A 21,138-nucleotide genomic window follows, 5' to 3' on the forward strand; every position below is an offset into this window, starting at 1 on the left:
TTTGTCTGAAAATTTTCCTGTTCCACTGACGACCGTCGGTAAAGAAATCTAACGTTACTACCCGTTCTGGGTTAAGTGTGACTTCAGACCCATATCAATGTGCTTGACTTCATATTGGCTTGAGGAATGGCGTCAGAGTCAGGGCAATTAGTGATGAGGAACAATTGCTGCCCTTGGCAGAGATGCCGACTTCCCATGGAATAACACATTTGAAGGTTAAACCAAATAAAGAAAGATGCTGGAGATCTGAAATTGCATAAATAATGCAAAGAACAGATCAGAAAGTGCTGGGAAGCTTTTCTGAACTGAAAGCAGCTGGAAAATAGTGTGAACAATGCTGGTGAGAGGGAAGTCTGCTTTGAAGGGCAGGAGGAGTGAGTTGAATCGATAGAGAAAGAGAGAGATAGAAGACAAAGAGCAAACAAAGGGAATGATGATCAGCTGGGGTGGAAATAAAATGTGAGATCCACCTCATTTATTTTTAACTTTTCCCATCTTCCTGAATATCGTGCCCATGGTGGTACATGTATACCCCGCTTTTCAAAAATTCGCTTTTTTCCACTTCCCTTTCCGAAAAACCTCCATTACGTCCTGTTTTCACTAATCAAAAGAAATCCGAAGAGGATTTTCACTTTTAACAAGAAAAGTAAATTTTTCACCCGTAAATTAATGCTACTTCACTTTATGCCTTTTCAGCTAATGAAAGGCTTTGTAGGAACACTCTACTTTCAGATACTGAGGGGAATCTCGATCTATCTAAGATCATGTTTAAAGTGATTTGATCCGACCTGTCTGTGTTCCCTGAGTGTCGTCATGTTCTTATATTTATTAATGGGATATAGGAATCGCTGGTTGGGCAGCATTAGTTCACTTTGTTGATTGCCCTTGAGAAGACCTTGAGCCTCACAGGGCACTGAGACAGAGTGAGGCGTACAAGGTGACAGCTGCACAGGAGCAGTGGAATTCAAGATCGACTTTAGCAAGATTAACATTATTTGAAAAATTAGAGATGTCAATTCGTCAGTCTAATAACGGTAGGAAAGAAGGTGTTCCTGAGCATGCTGGTCCATGTTTTCAAGTCTCTGTATCTCCTCCCTCCTGGAAGAGGTTGTTGGAGATCATTACCATTTTGGGAGAGATATTTGATGTTGCCAGCCTTTCACTGACAATGAGAAGCATAAATGGATGGAAGGTTGTCCTCCATGATAGTCTGGGCTATGCACAAATCCGTCTATAGTTTATTATGGTTCTGGGAAGAGCAGTTACCGTCACACTATTATGCACATGAATAGAAAGCTTTCAGTTGCCAGTATGCAGAGCACTGGGAGAAGGCAGTTCCAAAATATTTAGATGTAACAATTGACCGTTAAATGGATATCTACATTCTGATTGCTGTTTTGACAACAATTGAAATTTTACCAATAAATTTAAATTATGTCTAAGATACCAAATTAAGTTTATTGTATTGCCAACATCCAACCAAAGAGCCATCACATGCTTCAAAATAATAGAGAAGCCATCACCATCAAAACGAGGGAGAAAGAGACAGACACGTAGAAGGGGAGAGAGAACACAGCGAGGCAAACAGAAGGACAGTCAGTAAAACAGAGAAAGGAAACAAAACAAGAAACAAACAGTCACAAGAACAGGGAGAAGGGAAGATTGTAATCTGGGAAAGAAGCAGAAGACAGAGAAAAGGAAAACACGGAAACAGACAGTGTGAGAGAAATAGTGAGATACAAAGCACACAGGGAGTGGGGATGGGGTCACAGTGTGCTGGGGTGGGGATCAGAGACAGCTGGGAGTGAGCACTGGAGGAACTGGGGGAAGGGAGGTGAGGATTTACTTTGACCTCTACCAAGATATACAGGCAAAGCATATTAAACAATGATTACAGAACAATGGCTATAAAATATGTTTGAGAGCCATGCAGGTTATGCTGCACAGGGCGTGGGCGAGGCGAGATCAACAGGAACAAGATCAGGATTATCTGAGATTAAAGAGTACACTCATCACTTTAATAACATTCAGGATGAAGCTGTTCCTGAACCAGCTGCTCAGTGTTTTCAAGCTTCTGTACCTTTTAGCCAGATGGAAGAGGTTATAGGAGAACATTACTGAGGTCTGATGGGTCATTGATAATGTCATAACAAAGAACATTCCAGCACAGAAACAGGACATTCGGTGGTACAAGCCTGTGCCGATCCAAATCCTCTATCTTAGCCTGTCGCAAATTTTCTCAGGATCTGTATCTCTTTGTTCCCTGCCCATTCATGTATGTTTCCAGAAACATCTTAAAATAATCCACTGGTCACAGTTCTCCATTTTGCGAAACTCCCTCCCCCTACTATTCTCTGCCTCCTGTTTCCCAGCCAGTTCTTTATACACCAGCTGGCGCACCATGTGACTTCACTTTCGACATACCCCGACCATGGGGAAACATGCCAAACGCCTTCCTGAAGTCCACGTACATGACATCTACAGACCCTCCCTCATCAATAAATTTTGTCCCTTCCTCAAAGAATTCCATTCATTTGGTAAGACATGACCTTCTCTGCACAAAGCCATGTTGCCTATCACTGGTAAGACTATTTTCATTCAAATAAGAATAATTCCAATCTCTGGACCCTGTCTTTGTGGAGTTTTTTTTACAATCTCCCCGTTTCTGCATTGGGAGAATTAACTCTTTTCTCTCTCCAGTGTATGTTTCTATGTTTGTTTCAGGTTTCTGCCATCTGCAGTATAATTACTTGTATTTGATGGAGAAATGCTGCAAATATGACGGGTTTATTGTAAAAGTGGCACTGGTGCTCGGGCTCCCCGAGTGCTTGGGAATCTTGCCCAGCTACTTATGTGAGTGCATGTCCCTGATTACCTACTCTGTCTCTCTCAATCCCTGAGTCCATCCGTCACTGCATGCAGCCTTTCATCAAGCCACCCTGGGATTCCCCACACCCCATCGCCTGGCACTGGATGCTCCCTACGCAAGGCACTTTCTGACCCACCAGGGATGCGGGGCAAAGACTCTGCCTTTAAAAGGAACAGAATAGCTAAAATCCAATTGAACAGCAAAGCAGAGTAAACAGGCTGAATGACAGCCATCTGTTATGACATTTTCTGGTCTTTTGGACTAATTCTGTTTATCCTCGTCCATCTACAAATAGATGCTCTATATCTATACCTTGTCAGACAGGTTTGGTGAAGGTGATAGATATCCTGTGATCATTGCGACTGATTCATTAGTCTCCACTTTCCTGTTTAATGAGATCACACTAAGTTTTTATTGTCCAGTCTATCCATTTCAAAGTAAAGATCTTGCCGGAGTTGTGCTGAAAGGATATTTGAATGTTGGAGAGACTAGATTATGCCACGTGCCAGTGAGGTTAGGGATAGGAAGGCAGTAAAGTTAAAAACATGGCTAAACAACTGGTAGTATAGGAAGCACTTGCAATATATGGATCATTTGGATTCCCGGGTTGGTAGGATATACACAAGATGGACGGGATGGACGTGAACTGGCAGCAATCTCCAATATGTGGATCATTGGGGTTCCCGGGTCGATAGGATACACACAAGAAGGACGGGATGCATCTGAACTGGCAGCAATCTCCGCTATGTGAGTCATTGGGAATCCTGGGACAGTATGAAATGCACAAGAAGGACGGGATGGACGTGAACCGGCAGCAATCTTCTGGCAGGCAGGTTTGTTATTGTCACTCAGGAGGGTTTAAACTAGTGTGATTTTGGGGGGAAGGGGGGAGGGGGGGGGGGGGAGAGCCTGAGCAGTACACCCACAAGCACAGTGACTGAAGAGCAGTTGCAGACTAATCCCAGTACAGCTAAGACTCGCACCAAACTGGCAAATGGGAGTGAACACAATGGGGCTGGCGGTCTGAAGTGTGCTGATTTTAATGAGAGCAGCATGGCAGGCAAGACAGATGAGCTTGGAGCTTGGAGTTTGAATGAGTATATATAACTATGATATATATATATTACAGAGATTTGGTTGAGAGGGGGATCAGAAAACAGTCAATCCAAAGGTCCAGAGAGAGTTGAAGAATGTGCAGTGAGAAGCTGGAGACTGTTGTTTGAAGCATAATAATTATCCAGCAGTTTATTGGAATTGGACAGTGTGTGATGCAAAGTACAGATAGAAGGGACAAGGGAGGAAAAAGAAATTGTCTGTTTGCAATATTTTCTGCTTTACTGACAGTCTTTTCTAATCTCCTATTACCAGAGAATAGACAAGGAGAATTTACATCAGGGAAACTCAAACCAAATATCAGGTCAGGATCTGATGGATTTGGGCTGAAGTGTATTTATTTCAATGGAAGAATTATTATGGTTAAAACCGATGAACTGACAGCCTGAATCCGTGCATGGGACTATGATGTTGCAGCTTTACAGAGACTTGGTTGAGAGAGGGAAAGGACTGGCCATTTAACATTCCAGGGTTTCATTGTTTTATGCGAGATGGAGAGGAAGGTAAAAGAGGTGGACGAGGTGTTTTAATAATCGGGAGAATGCTCCATCTTTACTTGAAGAGGACATACAGGAGGGATCATCCACTGCAGCAATATGGGTAAAGCTCAAAAATAAGATGGCTGCAAGCACTGCGTTACTATAATCCCCCCCCAACAACCACGGAGGGATTGAGGAACAGAAATGTACGTCGATTAAGGAAAGGTGTATTAAAAATCAGAGAGGTCATAGTGAGTGACTTTAAGATCTCCAGTAATGACTGGGAGTCCCTTGGAGCAAGAGGCTTCAACGGGGCAGAATTTATTAACTGCAACAGTATGTGGATAGTCCAACCAGAGGAAGAACCATACTGGATCTCGTATTGACTAATGAACCTGGACAGGTGACTGACCTTTCAGTGGGACATAATTTTCGAAACAGTGGTCACAGCTCCTTCAGATTTAAGATAGCTATGAACACGGATATGTCAGGACCTTGTGGGAATCTACTGAATTGGCGGAAGGCAAATTACGTGAACATCAGGCAGAGCTAGGCCGTGTCAATTTGGAGGAGATGCTGTCAGGCAAATCCACATTTGGTATGTGGGAACTGCTTGTTAAATCCTGACAGCTGGTGAACGTCTGGTGAACGTCCTCCCGACAGCACGAATTTCAATCTATTTTGTTTGAACAGATATTTCAAGGCCACTGCATAACAGGCAACAGGAAGAGATAAAGGATGATTCTGCACTGTGTCCTTGGCAGGACCAGCTTGTCTCTCCAGGCACCTGATGTCTTTATTGTGTTAAAGTCTTCATTGTGGTTCAAAGAGCTTCCGAATTAATCGAGCACTGATTGAGGCCGTTTAGCCAATTGTACAACGATGAGCTCTCCAGCATCACAATTTGAAAACAGAGAGAACTGTGTGTGTGTGTGTTTGTGTGCGTGCGTGTGTGCGTGAGAGAGAGAAAAATTAACAAAGAAGAATGAAGTGAAGAGAGATATAAGGAATGGAGTGAAAACGGAGCGACAGAGTGAGTGAGAAAAAGGGGTGTCAGACGAGTGTGAAGTTAGATCAGAAAACAGCACGAGGAGAAATACACAGACATTTTATTTAGAAACTCCCACAGACTGCAAGCCCTTTGTCTGGTGCTTTAACCTGTGAGCACTATACTGACATCCCAGATCATTTATCGCCAATAATATCACAGAGCTGGGTTGCTGACTGCTGAACAAGGTCCAAAATAACTATAGATTGGTTCCAGGGAGAAGGTGAATTAATTTAAATATTCTGGGCCAACAGGAACTTGTAGTCCCTCTGGACACTGTGTGACAGACAAGGCGAGAGAATCTCAGTGAGGGGGATTACTGACTGGGGGAAAATCAGCATCTCAGCTGTGGGTCAAATAATGACCAATAAAGCTTGAACACCTCGTCCGTGGTTTTGTAATTCACATTTCAATTCATATAGCTCCACATCGTAAGTGAATTTTAACAGACTTGCCTCTTTGTAGTTTTCATGTTTTGGTATGTGCAGAAACGCTTGTGCCTTGTCCAAGTATTTTGTTTTGAATAAACACATTTTATTGTTGTGGTTCTGTTCGCCGAGCTGGGAATTTGTGTTGCAGACGTTTCGTCCCCTGTCTAGGTGACATCCTCGGTGCTTAGGAGCCTCCTCTGAAACGCATCTGTGATCTTTCCTCCGGCATTTATAGTGGTTTGAATCTGCCGCTTCCGGTTGCCAGTTCCAGCTGTCCGCTGCAGTGGTCGGTATATAGGGTCCAGGTCGATGTGCTTATTGATTGAATCTGTGTTTGAGTGACATGCCTCCAGGAATTCCCTGGCTGTTCTCTGTTTGGCTTGTCCTATAATAGTCGTGTTGTCCCTGTCGAATCATATTGCTTGTCATCTGCGTGTGTGTATACTAAGGATAGCTCCTCGTGTCGTTTCGTGGGTAGTTGGTGTTCATGGATATGGATCGTTAGCTATCTTCCTGTTTGTCCTATGTAGTGTTTTGTGCAGTCCTTGCATGGGATTTTGTACACTACATTGGTTTTGCTCATGTTGGGTATTGGATCCTTCGTCCTGGTGAGTTGTTGTCTGAGAGTGGCTGTTGGTTTGTGTGCTGTTATGAGTCCTAGTGGTCGCAGTAATCTGGCTGTCAGTTCGGAAATGATCTTGATGTATGGTCGTGTGGCTATTCCTTTGGGTCGTGGCATGTCCTCGTTCCGTTGTCTTTCCCTTAGGCATCTGTTTATGAAATTGCGGGGTATCCGTTGTTGGCAAATACATTGTATAGGTGTTCTTCTTCCTCTTTTTGCAGTTCTGGTGTACTGCAGTGTTGTTGCCTTTGTGAACAGTGTCTTGATGCAACTTCTTTTGTGTGTGTTGGGGTGGTTGCTTTCGTAGTTCAGTACTTGGTCTGTGTGCGTGGCTTTCCTGTATACCTTTGTGGTGAATTCTCCGTTCGGTGTTCTCTGTACCATCACGTCTAGGAATGGGCGTTGGTTTCCTTCTCTTCCTCTCTAGTGAATCGGATTCCTGTGAGTGTGGCGTTGATGATCTGGTGTGTGTCCTCTATTTCTGTGTTTTTAATGATTACAAAGGTGTCAACCACATATCTGACCCAGAGTTTAGGTTGAATTTGCGGTAAGACTGTTTGTTCGAATCTTTGCATTACTGCTTCTGCTATGAGTCCAGAGATGGTTGAGCCCATGGGGGTGCTGTTGATTTGTTCATATATTTGGTTGTTGAATGTTCAGTGTTGGTGAGGCACAGGTCCAGTGCAGTTTTGTTGATTGGTTCCCCGTCTTGTTGTCCGTTCTGCATGTCCAGCAGGTTGGCTATTGTTTCTCTGGCTGGGGTTTTGTCAGTAGAGGTGAACAGTGCCAAAACATCGAATGAGACCATGGTTTCTTCCTTGTCTATGTGTATATTTCTAATGATGTCCAAGAATTCCTGTGTTGATTGTATAGATTGTCTGGATCCGCTGATCAGGTGTTTCAGTTTCTGCTGTCGTTCTTTAGCCAGTTTGTGTGATGGTGTCCCAGGTAGTGATACTATGGGTCGATGACATCTTACATATCCTTGAAATACCCTAGACTCCTTTTCTCATGAAAGGTGTAAATGTTTTGGAGGTGGTTCAAAGGAGGTTTACTGGACTGATAGCTGAAATGACTGTGATGTCTCATGGAGAATATGTGGAAAGGCTGTTCTTAAAAACAGCCAGACAACACACACCAACTCATCAACACTACACTCACAGGAATCCGATTCACTAGAGAGGAAGAAAAGGACAACCAACTCCCATTCCTAGACGTGATGGTACAGAGAACACCGAACGGGGCATTCACCACAAAGGTATACAGGAAAGCCACGCACAAAGACCAAGTACTGAACTACGAAAGCAACCACCCCAACACACACAAAAGAAGTTGTATTGAGACACTGTTCAAAAGGGCCACAACACACTGCAGCACACCAGAACGCAAAAAATAGGAAGAAGAACACCTATACAATGTATTTGCCAAAAACGGATACCCTCGCAATTTCAACAACAGATGCCTAAGGGAGAGACAACGGAACGAGGACATGCCGCAACCCAAAGGACTAGCCACACTATCATACATCAGGAGCATTTCTGAACTGACAGCCAGACTACTGCGACCAGTAGGACTCATAACAGCACACAAACCAACAGCCACTCTCAGACAACAACTCACCAGGATGAAGGACCCGATACCCAGCATGAGCAAAACCAATGTTGTGCACAAAATTCCATGCAAGGACTGCACAAAACACTACATAGGACAAACAGGAAGACAGCTAATTATCCGCATCCATGAACACTAACTACCCACGAAACGACACGACCAGCTATCCTTAGTAGCCACACACACAGATGACAAGCAACATGACTGGGACAACACTACTATTATAGGGCAAGCCAAATAGAGAACAGCCAGAGAATTCCTGGAGGCATGTCACTCAAACACAGATTCAATCAATAAGCACATCGACCTGGACCCAATATACCGACCACTGGAACTGACAGCTGGAACTGGCAACCGGAAGCGGCAGATTCAAACCACTATAAATGCCGGAGGAAAGATCACAGAAGCGCTTCACAGGAGACTCCCAAGCACTGAGGATGTCACCTAGACAGGGGACGAAACGTCTGCAACACAAATTCCCAGCTTGGCGAACAGAACCAGAACAACGAGCACCAGAGCTACAAATCTTCTCACAAACTTTAAACACATTTTATTACGAAGAAAGTAATAACCTGTTCCGTTGGGACAGTCTTCATCTGAACCGTGTGTGTGTGTGTGTGTATGTGTGTGCGCGGGGTGGGATAGGGTTATAGGGTTATAGGGTTTAATTAGAAAAAAGGAGGTAAGAGTACAGAGCTCAGGAGAGGTTATTCAAATCTCCAGCATAACGCAAATAGAACAGAGTGTATGGAAAGTGTAAGTAATTAAACTTCAATCACACTGGACAAACAAATGGCAATAGAAGAGGGACCGTTAACACAAGATTGAAGGGTTATATCTGAATGCGAGCAGTGTAAGGAATAGGGTAAATGAGCTTGTGGCATAGATTGAAATTGATAGGTGTGACGTGATGTGCATCACAGAGAAGTGGCTGCAAGGGGATTAGGATATTCAAGGACATATATCCTATCGAAAAGATAGAGAGAGTGGGTCCACATTATTAATAAGAAATGAAATTAAATTAACAATAAGAAAGAAAGTAAGGTCAGATGGTGTAGAATCTGTGTGCGTAAAATTGAGGAACCACAAAGATAAGACAACCACAGTTGGAGACTTGCACAGGCCTCCAAAGAGTAGTCAGGAGCTGGGGCACAAGATACACCAGGAGATAGAAAAGATCTGCAGATAAGGCAAAGTTACAATGATCATGGGGGATTTCAATATGTAAGTGCAATGGAAAACCATGTTGGTAGTGAATCGCAAGATAAGGAATTTGAAGAATGTCTACGGGATGGCTTTTTGGAGCATCATGTGGTGGAGACCACTCGGGATCAGATGACACTGGATTTAATGACGCAGGCGAGACAAGGGAGCTTAAGGTGAAGGAAAACTTCAGAAGCAGTGATCAGAACATGGTTGAATTTATTCTGCAATTTGAGAGAGAAGATAGAATCAGAGTGAACAGTATTTCATCTGAATAAAGGCAATTGGAGAGGCATAAGGGAGAAGCTGGGTAGAATTGACCGGGACAGGCGTCTAACAGGAAAGACAGGGGAACAGCAATGGCTGGAAATTCCACGATAATTTAAAAGACACTGCAGAGATTCATGCTGAGTAATAGAGGTATGGTACAGGGAGGATGAGCCAACCAGGGCTGACAAGGAAGTCAGGGATGCTATATAAGCAAAAGATCAAGCAGAGTGAAGGGCAGTGGGAAAAATGGAGAATTGGAGCCAACGGAAGGTAAGAAAAAATAAAGAAGGAGGGCAAAGCTTAAGTATGGGGTAAGCTAACTAGTAATATAAAGGAAACTGTAAGAGATTCTTTAGATATATAAAGTGCAAAAGAGAGGTAAATGTGAATATGGACCACTCGGAAATGATGCTGGAAAGAGGGTAGTGGGAATCAAAGAAATGGCTGAGGAATTTTGCATCAGTCTTCACGGTGGAATACACGAGTAATTACCCAAGAATTGAAGAGAGTGAGAGGGAAGTCCTAAATACAGTGGCCATCACCAAGAACAACATGTTAGAAAACGGAATGGCCTGAATGTGGATAACTCACCTGGACCAGATGGACTACGCCCTAGACTTGTAAGGGAGATCGCTGAAGAGTTAGTGCAAGCGAAAGTGGTAATCTTTCAGGAATGACTAAAATCAGGAAAGGGCCAAGTGGCTGTATAATTGCTAACACGTCACCCTGTTTAATAAGGGAGTTAGGCAGAAGATGGAAAACTGCAGACTGATTTGCAGACTTGGTTGTGGGTAACATCATGGAATTCATCGTGAAAATGGGATTTCTGAATACTTGAAGGCCTTTGGTAAAATAGGAAAGAGTCAGCATGGTTTCATCAAGGGGAGGTCATGCCTGACAAGCCAGCTAGAATACATTGAGGGAATAATGTGCAGATTTGATCAAGGAGAACCGATAGATGTTATCCATCTGCACCTCAAGAATCCTTTGACAAGGTGCTATGCATGAGGCTATAGAGAAAGATATGGGTCCATGGTGTTAGAGGCACGGTGGAAGTTGAAGTTTGGCTGTCTGACAGAAAGCAGAGAGTGTGGATTAAAGTTTCCTTCTCAGGATGACAGCCAGTGACAAGTGGTGTTCCACAAGACTGAGTTTTGGGACCACAGCTTTTCACTTTGTGCATTCATTATCGATATGAAGGAACTGAGGGCATCCTGGCCAAGCTTTCAAACAGTGCAATGATAGATAGAGGGACAGGTAGCATTGAAGAGGTGGTTCAGCTGCAGGAGGGTGCTCTAGCACATCTCCTCAAGTGCCCAAAACTCTGTCCTTGAACTTCACCCTTCCAACTACAACAAGTTAGAACCTCTCTGGAGCTTGCCTTGCATCCCACCAACTTCAGGCTACAACGCATCATCCCCCGTCATTTCTGCCACCAACAGTCAGACCCCACCACCAGAGATATACTTCCCTCCCTACCCCTATCATCATACTGCTGTGACCATTCCCTCACAGGTCCCTCGTCAGGTCCACACAACCCCAACAAGCCACCTTCCACTCCCGACACTTTCCCTTTGCCACTACAACACGTATGAAACCTGTGCCAACACCTCCCTCCTCACCTCCACTCAAGGCCCCAAAGGATCCTTCCACATCCGGCAGATAACATCCTGTGCATTCAAACACCTCTTCTAGTCTGTCCATTGCTGCTGGTCTCCACTTCATTGGCGAGACAGGATTTTAACTTGCAGAACTGTTCAGGGAATACTCTCGGACACACACATCCAATAACCCCACTGCCCTGTGGCTGAATATTTCAACTCCCCCACCAACTCCGCCAAGGCTTTGCAGGTTTGTGGCCTCATCCACTGTCAAATTCTAACCACCTGACGTCTGAATGAAGAACGCATTATCTTCTGCCTTGGGACCCTTCAAACACACGTTATCAAGGACAATTTTACCAGTTTCCTCGTCTCCCCACCGTCCATCTTATCCCAGATCAAACCGACCAACTCAGAACAGCCGTCTTGAAATGTCCTACCTCTCCTTTTCCTTCCCATCTATCCACTCCAGCTTCCACTCTGACCTATCACTATCACCACCCACCTTCAACGAGCTGTCACCTTCCAAGCGACCTTCCTCCCAGAACCAGCCCCTCTCATTTATCTCTCTGGCCCATTCCGCCCACCCCACATTCCTGATGAAGGCTTTATGCCTGAAGCGTCGAATCTCCTGCTCCTCGGATGTTGCCTGACAGGCTGTACTTTTCTATGACCACACTTTTTGACACTGATCTCCAGCATCTGCGGTCCTCACTTTCACCTGCTGAAGGATTTTTACAGGTTTGGAGAATGAACAAAGAAGTGGCAGATGAAGTACAATGTGGAGAAGTGTGGAAAAGCATTTTGCCAGGATGAATAGAGTCGTAGACTATTTTATAAATAGCAAGCAAATTCAGAAATCTGAAGTACAAAAAGACGAGGGCGTTCTAGTCCAGGCGTCTTGAAAGGTAAAGTTGCAGGTTGTCAGTAGTTAGGAAGGCAAATACATTGATGGCATTTATTTCAAGAAGGCCTAAATATAAAAGCAGGGATGTACCTCTAAGACTCTACAAGGCTTTGGTCATGCTACATTTGGATTATTGTGCGCAGTTTTGGGTCCCATATCTCAGGAAACATGTAGTGGTCTTGGAGCGTTTTCATACGAGATTCACGAGAATGGTGCCAGAAATGAAAAGCTTGACATATGAAGATATTTGAGAGCTCTGGGTCTGTATTTGATAGAGTTCAGAAAGATGTTAGGAGGTCTAATTGAAGCTTACAGAATACTACAAGTCCTGGGACAGAGTGGATTTTGAGAAGATATATCCAATGGTAGGAGAGACAAGTTCCAGAATGGAAAGAGTAAAGAGAAGACCTTTCCAAACAGAGATAAAGAGAAACATCTCTAGCCAGAGGGTGGTGAATCGATGAAATTCACTGCCACAGAAGGCTGTCGAGTCCAGGTGATTGAGTACATTTGAGAGTGAGACACATCGGTTATTGACTGTAAAGTGGATCAAGGGTTACAGGTAGAAAGCGGGAGAATGGGTTGAGAAGCTTAACAGCCAATTTTGAATGGCATAGCAGGCTGAATGGGCCTAATGGCCAAATTTCTGCTCCAATGTCTTCTGGTTGTATGGTTAATATTGGCTCTCCACATTTCTCATTGGAGTTGTATCCTGGAATTTGATCTTCAAATGATTTACAAAGAGTAACGTTTCACTACTGATGACTGGGAAATATCATGTTCCCTCACTCCAGTCTCAGCAGTCATGTCCCATGTATCATAATCACACTGCAATTGAAATCCAATGGTACTTAATCACAGTTGATTGACATCGATAACATTAACAGCATGACCCTCACCTGCCCTCTCTGATCCTCGAATAACCATCTGAATTGTGTGACGCGTCATATTCTCTGTTAACATATCCATATCAGTTGTCGGTTATCACTCATGTTATCATAGGCACATTTTCCGGTCAGATTCTGGATTAGAAAAGTTCTCTCCATATTTTACTGACATTATAATCACTGATCAGGAGTTACAGACTGTGTGTTTCCGTTTATAAACGGAGAACCTTGTTTATGTTTTGACAATCCTTTGTCATTATTACCATATCCAAGGCAGATTGAATGATTGCACGCAATCAATCTACCATCTCCAATATTCCGCCCCTCAGTCACTCCCACATATCCCATGCCAAATGTATAAATTTTAAACGTTCTTTAGAATTTTAATAAAATCATGGTAAATTGAAAGGGGTTAACTGGAGCTATTTGTTCAGTGACTGTGATTAATGTCAATCTCCGTGGATCCTAATTATCCCAGTGGAGCGTTTCCATCATTGAATGATAAATGGGCTCTTTTCAGCGTGTTATCCCATAGTATGAGTTGGAGCATCGCTGACAGTACTAACACGGATCATCAGCTCGAGAGAGAGGGGCAGTAGAGATCAGAATCTGAGAACATTAGACTGGAGCGTTAGAATAATGGTTCAGAATGGGAGGACCTTCGATTTGAATGTTCTAATAGTGAATCAGAATCTAAGATCAGTAAACTGGAATGGTACAACAATGGATCAGAATCTGAGAATATTTGACTGGAATATTACAATAACAGTCAGGAGTTTATCCTCGGGTCTTTACTATCTTTCTCAGCCTTGGATATCATTAGCATCACGGATCCAGGATATCCTTTGGATTATTCAAGGTGGTTACTATCCCATCCTCGCTATAGTTGGTGTACCTGGTAAGTCATTACATTTCTCTACTAAATTGAGTTGAACTGAATTTCTGCTCATGATATATAAAATTTGGATCGTGCAAAACAATGTCTTCAGTTACAAACAGAACCTCCTTTCCTTATATTAATCAGTATCAAACTACTATTTCTAAATTACTCACTGATATGCAAGAAGGAACCAGACTGTTCTCAAACTCCATAATCCATTTTGTCCTCCACAGATTTACATCTCCATCTCGTCCCCACTCACCAATCCTGTCCAATACCACCGTCATGATACTCCAGCCTCGTCTCAGTCTCATTGCAACTTCTGAATAAACCATAATTTGTGCCTTTGTTTAATCCAGATGAAACAGTTTCAAGTTCCTTCTAACCATATATCCGTCACTAAAAAAATGCTCTTGAGGATGTTTAACTTGTTCTCTGTACAAACGAGACAACAGTTTATGGTGTTCAAGACTCATACTCTAGAGCCACAGAATAATAGTCTGTTGATATTTCATGAGGGAAATTAAAAGCAACTACTTTCATTTGCCATAAAAGCCCATCTGCTTTCCCCAAGTCCTAAAGCGAAGTCAATGTGTCCATCTTCCCTAGTCAGGTTTCAGTGTGACTTCTGTGATGAACATGTGGGTGTTCTGCACCTTTAATAGAATTAAAAGCCAGCAATAACTACCTGACAGCACCAAGTCTTCTGAAAAATAGATTTAATGTAACATTTGGTTGAACGTCTCGATTAGCTTATTTTCTCAAGACAAAAACAAATTCAGCCAAACAGTTTAAATTATATCCCAAAATGCCCACCTCCAATCAAGTTTGAATTTAGTATATTGATAATCTTAAAAGCCAATGACACATTCCAATGGTATAGGGGGTACAAGACCGCGGGAAGTTGACAGTTGAGAGGATAACTGCCAAGTTACCAGCAGGCAAAGACTGCCTGAAAAATAGTTCTCCTCTCGGTAACTTTATTGATTAGTAACTGGTAAAAGCAGAATCTCAAAGAAGAAAAGAAGACAGGAATATGGAGAAGAACCAAAAGCTTCTTGGTTTTGAGATTAGAAGCTTTGTAAATCTTAATTAGGAGTCTAATAGGACTAGCATAATGGGGGGGGGGGGGGGATAACATATTTCTTAGAGGAAGAAGCTGTAAATATTCGTTCGTCTATTATTCCCTGCTATACTTTAAGAAATAAAGTTGTTAATTTTTACTTCAAATAGTTTAGGACTCTAGAATTATCATGGACTACTGCAGTGGATAAACCATTTCCCTGTTGTTGGTTTTACAATAAGCAGGAGTATGTATCCTGTGTTGTAACACTACAATCCCACAGGAATGTGCTTTTCTCTTTACTGTCGTGTGGAACTGCTGAACCAAACACTCAGTTCAAGATCGGCATAACATGCTGCCCTGACCAGGGCTGCATACATCCTGTGAGAGAAGAACAGAAGTAAAGATAGCTCCCTTCCTCTGCCTGTTTCCCTTATTCCTATAGCTCATTTCTATTCAAGTAGGTGATCATCCCCTACTTTATGTGTATTCATCTCATTGAAATTCTCCCCGAGAGTGATGCACATCTCCATACGCATCTCTGGTGTTGGCTTTATTGATGCTGACGTACAGATGTAAGGAACTTATACATTCCGTGTCAGTGATAGTGCATAGAGAAGGAATGGCTTCTTGTGGCACAGGAAAGAAACGGCGATGTCTAAGTGAGAGAAAAAGATTATTGCGATCATCCCTGAGAGTGTTCTTGAGGAAGCATTTGGGGTACTGTGGATAGACTTGGTCTCAAGTTTCACCAGACTAATCCCTGGGGTGATGGCACCATGAGCAGTGAGTGAAACTCTGTGACAGAATAAGAGATGATTGTATTGAACCTTAAGGGAGATGAACAGTCACTCATGATGTTCTAAACAGGCACTGATACGATGATAAATTCCATGGCTTTTATTAACTCGGGTTAAATGATTCTCAATAGGTTAAGAGCCTCCGAGGACGTTCCCCTCATCCCACCCCCACTCCATATGTTGATTGAGAGAGACAGAGGGTCAGTCTTTGAATAAATTCTCCCCACATTAATGCAGTGCATTTAGTGTATGATACTGCATTAAACGTCATGTTATCCACAATCCCTACAACAGCCACAATACCTAAATTATAAAACAGTTAACTATTCCCACCAGCTTGTGACGTCCATGGAGAACAAGGGTCTGTCTTCTCAGAGATGGAAGATGCACCTCTGAGACTTGAGACAAAGCATCTGGCTACCTTTCTCACTGCCAGCAAACCACGTTAAAGTGCCATGTGTCCCACAGGTAATGGAGCCACGAGGAACATCGTGGATCCGTCTCTGAATGTGTTCTATGCTCCAATGATTTGTCAGGTTGGAGCATCAATGACACCCTCCTGTTCCTGTATAAGTGTCTCGAGGTGCTGAATGGCCTCCTCCAGGTCCCATGGAACAGGTTCATCAGTCTGACCTGGCCCTGCCTGTTCCTGTTTAACAGCTTGTTTTGGTAATCAGACCTCTTCTCTTCCTGTGGAACAGGCAGGAGGATTGAATAGGCTATTCCTCTCTTTGTTCAGTAGTTTCTATGGGCTGAATGGCTTCCACATATCCGTTTCTAATGTGCCTGAGATGCTGAATGAGCTCTTCATTTAACTGTGGAAATGTAGAGTGTCTGGCCTTGCTGTTACATGAATGTTACCGACATTTTAACAGCACAAACCTGAATGCTGTTCGGTACTTCCGCTCATGGACACAGACTGGTTCAGGAGCTGAGGTGTGAGACATTGTTCTGAACATTGGGTGATCTTCAGTGACCATCCCCATTTCTGAACTTATGATAAGGTAAGACAGTGATGAAGCAGCTGAAGTTGTTTGTTTTGAGGCAGCTACCCTGAGGATCCCCTGCAGAGATGTCCCATGACTGACAGGATTGTCGGTCACCGAACACAAACATCTTCCTTTGTGCTCTGAAAGACCCCAACCAGTGGGGAGGGTACACCTGATTCCTATTAAGCTCAAATAAGTAGGTGGTCCTGAAGCCATCCACAGTCAAATGCTACCTTGTTGGCGAGGCCATTCACTCTTTCCTGAGCCCCTGTGTTCACCTCTTGTTCATATCAATAGATGATGGTGTCTGTGTTAGGAGTGTTTTCCTCTCATAGACGGTAATCAATGCCAGGAATCTGGGCTAGATAGTGAGGAGGGTTACATCACTGAAAGTATTCAAAGAGGTGGTACATGAATTTCTGGCCTGTCAGAGAGTTAAAGGGTGTGAAGAATTGGGCATTAAAGACCAGTTATTGCTAACAGTAGGTCAGCCATAATGGTATACAATGGGTTGACCGTCCGAGTCACCTAATCTTGCTTCTTATGTTCTCATATTCTGTAATTACAAAGTTAATAATTGTAATTTTCCTGAACGTTCTGTTATTGAATGTTGCAGTCACAGAGAATAAAGTATTTTGTGAGTCATCTCAGGATGAGGTATGGGAACTGTATTCACAGTGAATCTGGGTCTCCAACATGACCAACAAATGAAGCACAAGTTGCAGAGAGGAGACGCTCTGTAAAGAGACGAGAGGTGTCTTTCGAAACCAGCCTAGTGTTCCAACCAAACCAAACCGTGTGTGACAGTCTTGAGGGATTGAATGATATCCTGTGTTCCGGTGGACCAGGTATTTGGAGCAGGCGGCCTCCATCTGCTAATATCAGGAGCAGTGAGGAGCTGAATAGAACATAGGGACATAGGGCTGAGCAGCAGGAGTGGGCTATTAGACACTTTGTCACCCCTCCACCACTCACAAATTCCATGGGTGATGTGATTGTGGTCTCAGCAGCATTTTTCTGTCTGTATGCCATTTTCCTACATTCACTTGTCTGTCAAATGTCACCAAATATAACTTTGAATAAATGCAAGCATCCAGGCACCACAAACTTCTGGGGAAGGGAATTGCCACTTGAACAGCCCTTTGAAAATTTCTCATTTGTGTTTCAACCAATGTTGGGAGGTCACTCCGGACTTTTCCAGTCCCACTCCTCCACTGGTTACACCAATCTTAAATACAACCAGTTTTGTGATGTGACCAATGATGTGGGTCTCAGAGTAGGTCATTTTCTAGAAAAGTGTGAGACACTGAAAGTTGGATTCATAACAAATGGTAAAATGATAGAGTGCCCCAAATGTTATTCTGCCTTTGAAGTTATTCTGCTCACACGAGCTACTGGGAGTGGGATTTCATTCTGGAATTTGGCTGAATTCCTTTTGTTTCAGGCAGTTGAGAGATACCAGTGAATTCTCACCAGAAATCCTTCACTAGTGGTAAAGATAACACAGGGATTTTATGGTCTTACACTTTGCTATCAGATGGAACAACATAAGAGAGAGAGATCAATAGGCTGCTGCTTCTCAGGCAGGGGACATTTTTCTCCCTCTCTGTGTTGAAACATGCGATAATGTCAACTGAACACCAAACTGGACCATGTGTACTCTTCTGGAACATTCTCTGGAAAACCCGATTATAGATTATATGAAAGTGCATTCGTTTCAATCGCAAAAAAGTCCCCACTTTATAATTTGATGACATGCTTACAGGTGTCTGTGTAAGTTGTAAATATTGGTAGGTGTCTTCATAGTATGTCTGTTAATATCAATGCATCTTTTTCTTAAAGTTTATTCTCTAGCTTTAGTATCCCTGACAAGAGATAATGTGCATCCAGTTGATACACTCTTCAGAAAGTCATGGATGGTTCAATACTATTTCTCAGCTTAGATCGAAACTGATAATCCCCCATAACAAAAGGTCCGCATTCCAGGAATGAGTAAAGGGAAACCTCTTTGAAAATCTTCGAAAATAATTAAATCCTTTCATTTTAGTTTCGGGTATCAAAACAGCACACAGTGCATCAAATGTGGTCTCAGCAATGCCCTGTACCGATGCAGTTTAACATTCCTGCGATTAAATCTGACACCTTTTGCCAAAAACAGCATCATTCCGCTTACCTTCCAAATCACTTGCTGCAACTGCAGACTGACTTCATATGATTCATGTCCTAAGAGCATGGAAACCGCCTGAATCACAGAGTTCTGCAATCTCTCTGCATTTACATTGTTTACCATTCTTTTATTCTTCATGCCAAAATACACAACCTACCTTATGCTATTTCTGCTGGAGGTTTGCTCACTAACCTTTCCTGTCTGTTACACATTGCAGACTCACTACCTTCATTTGATGACACATTAAATAACCATCTTGGTGAACGAGCTAATTGAGCTCCAAGCAATGCCCTCCCCTTCTTTCAGATCTTTGATACAAATTGTTGATCATTGATGACCCCACAGTGATGTCTGAGGCACTCCATCAGTTACAGCTTTGCAGCCTGAAAATAAACATTTGTCTCTACTCTCGATCTCCTGTTAGCGACTGATCTTTGCTGGACAGGAGAGTCAATGTTCCCTGCTCCCGGGTAGCCGTTCAGGCGTGTTGAATGGCCTCCTGCTGGGCTGTGTAATGTACTCAACGAGCTGAATTACTTCATTCTATATTGCTGTGCAATTCCTTAGAGTGACAGAATGGTCTCCTCCTGTCTCATTGTATCGATCCTGTCTGATTTAATGGGGTGGTCCACTACCACGTAATAGCCTCGAGGGTGGATTGAGGGAACAACACACGGGGTAGGGGCACCAGTTAGTCATTTGGCTGCACCATTCAGAATGCTCATAGCTGATCCGAGTGTGTCTGTTCATCCGTCTCCGGTCTGTTCCCAATAAACATTGACTCTCCTGTCCAACAAAGATCAGTCGAGAGCAGACTTATACACTTAATGGCAAGGTCCTCGGGAGTGTAGCTGAACAAAGAAACCATGGAGTGAAGGTTCATAGCTGTTTGAAAGTGGAGTTGCAGTAGATAGGATAGTGAAGAAGGCGTTAGGTATGCTTTCCTTTATTGGTCAGAGTATTGAGTACAGGAGTTGGGAGGTCATTTTCCCGCTGTACAGGACGTTGGTTAGGCCATTGTTGGCATATTGCGTGCAATTCTGGTCTCGCTCCTATCGGAAAGATGTTGTGAAGCTTGAATGAGTTCAGAAAAGATTTACAAAGATTTTACCAGGGTAAGAGGATTCGAGCTACAGGGAGAGGCTGAACAGGCTGGGGCTGTTTTAACTGGAGCATCGGAGGCTGAGGGGTGACTTTCTAGACGTTTACAAAATTATGAGGGGCATGGATAGTGTAAATAGGCAAAGTCTTTTCCCTGGTGTAGGGGAGTCCAGAACTCGAGGGCATAGGTTTAGGATGAGAGGGGAAAGATACAAAAGAGACCTAAGGAGCAACATTTTTCACGCAGAGGGTGTACTTTATTGGAATGAGCTGCCAGAGGAAGTGGTGGAGGCCGGTACAATTGCAACATTTGAGAGGCATTTGGGATGGGTATACGAATTGGAAGGGTTTGGAGGTGTATGGGCCAATTGCCGGCAGGGGCGACTAGATTGTGTTGAGATATCAGGTCGGCATGGACGGGTTGGACAGAAAGGTCTGCTTCCATGCTGTACATCTCTATGACTCTATAAACGAGTCTTCACTGCTCCCTGAGGATGAGGACACCACAGGTAGCACAACACTAAAGTGAAAGGGACGTCCTTATTTCTTTGTGGGACCTGTTATTTTAAAACTTTGTTAACTGAACATCAAATCACCACCTGTTTGCAGATATAAGGACAGAATAATTAGGAATAAACATAAAGCATTTTGGACTCCAAACCTGTCCCACATTCCCACTGAACCTTTCCAAACGAATATGTATCAAACCCAGCCTCTGCTGCTGTCTCAGGAAGAGAATACCTGTTAGCATAGTACCGCATGCAAAAAGGAGCACAATGAGGCCATTCGGCCCATCGAGTCTGATATACCATTCAATAATTTCTTATGTGTTCCTCAACCTCATTCTCCTGCCTTCCCCCAAGAATCCTTGAGCCCGTTATAAAACAAAAAACTTATCAATTTGAATCTGTGTCTATGTGTGCGTATGTTTGTCCATCTGCTTGTCATCTGAGTATTTGTGCATCTACGTTTGTCTTTCTGTGTATCAGTCTGTGTGTTTCTACCTATGTTTGTGTCTATTTGTGTGTGACTCAATATGTCTGCGTGTGTTTCTACGTGTGTGTATGCCTATTCCCTTGTACGTATTGTCTTTGTTC

Source organism: Chiloscyllium punctatum, chromosome 23 (assembly GCF_047496795.1).
Source record: "Chiloscyllium punctatum isolate Juve2018m chromosome 23, sChiPun1.3, whole genome shotgun sequence".
In the NCBI taxonomy this organism is placed as follows: domain Eukaryota; kingdom Metazoa; phylum Chordata; class Chondrichthyes; order Orectolobiformes; family Hemiscylliidae; genus Chiloscyllium; species Chiloscyllium punctatum.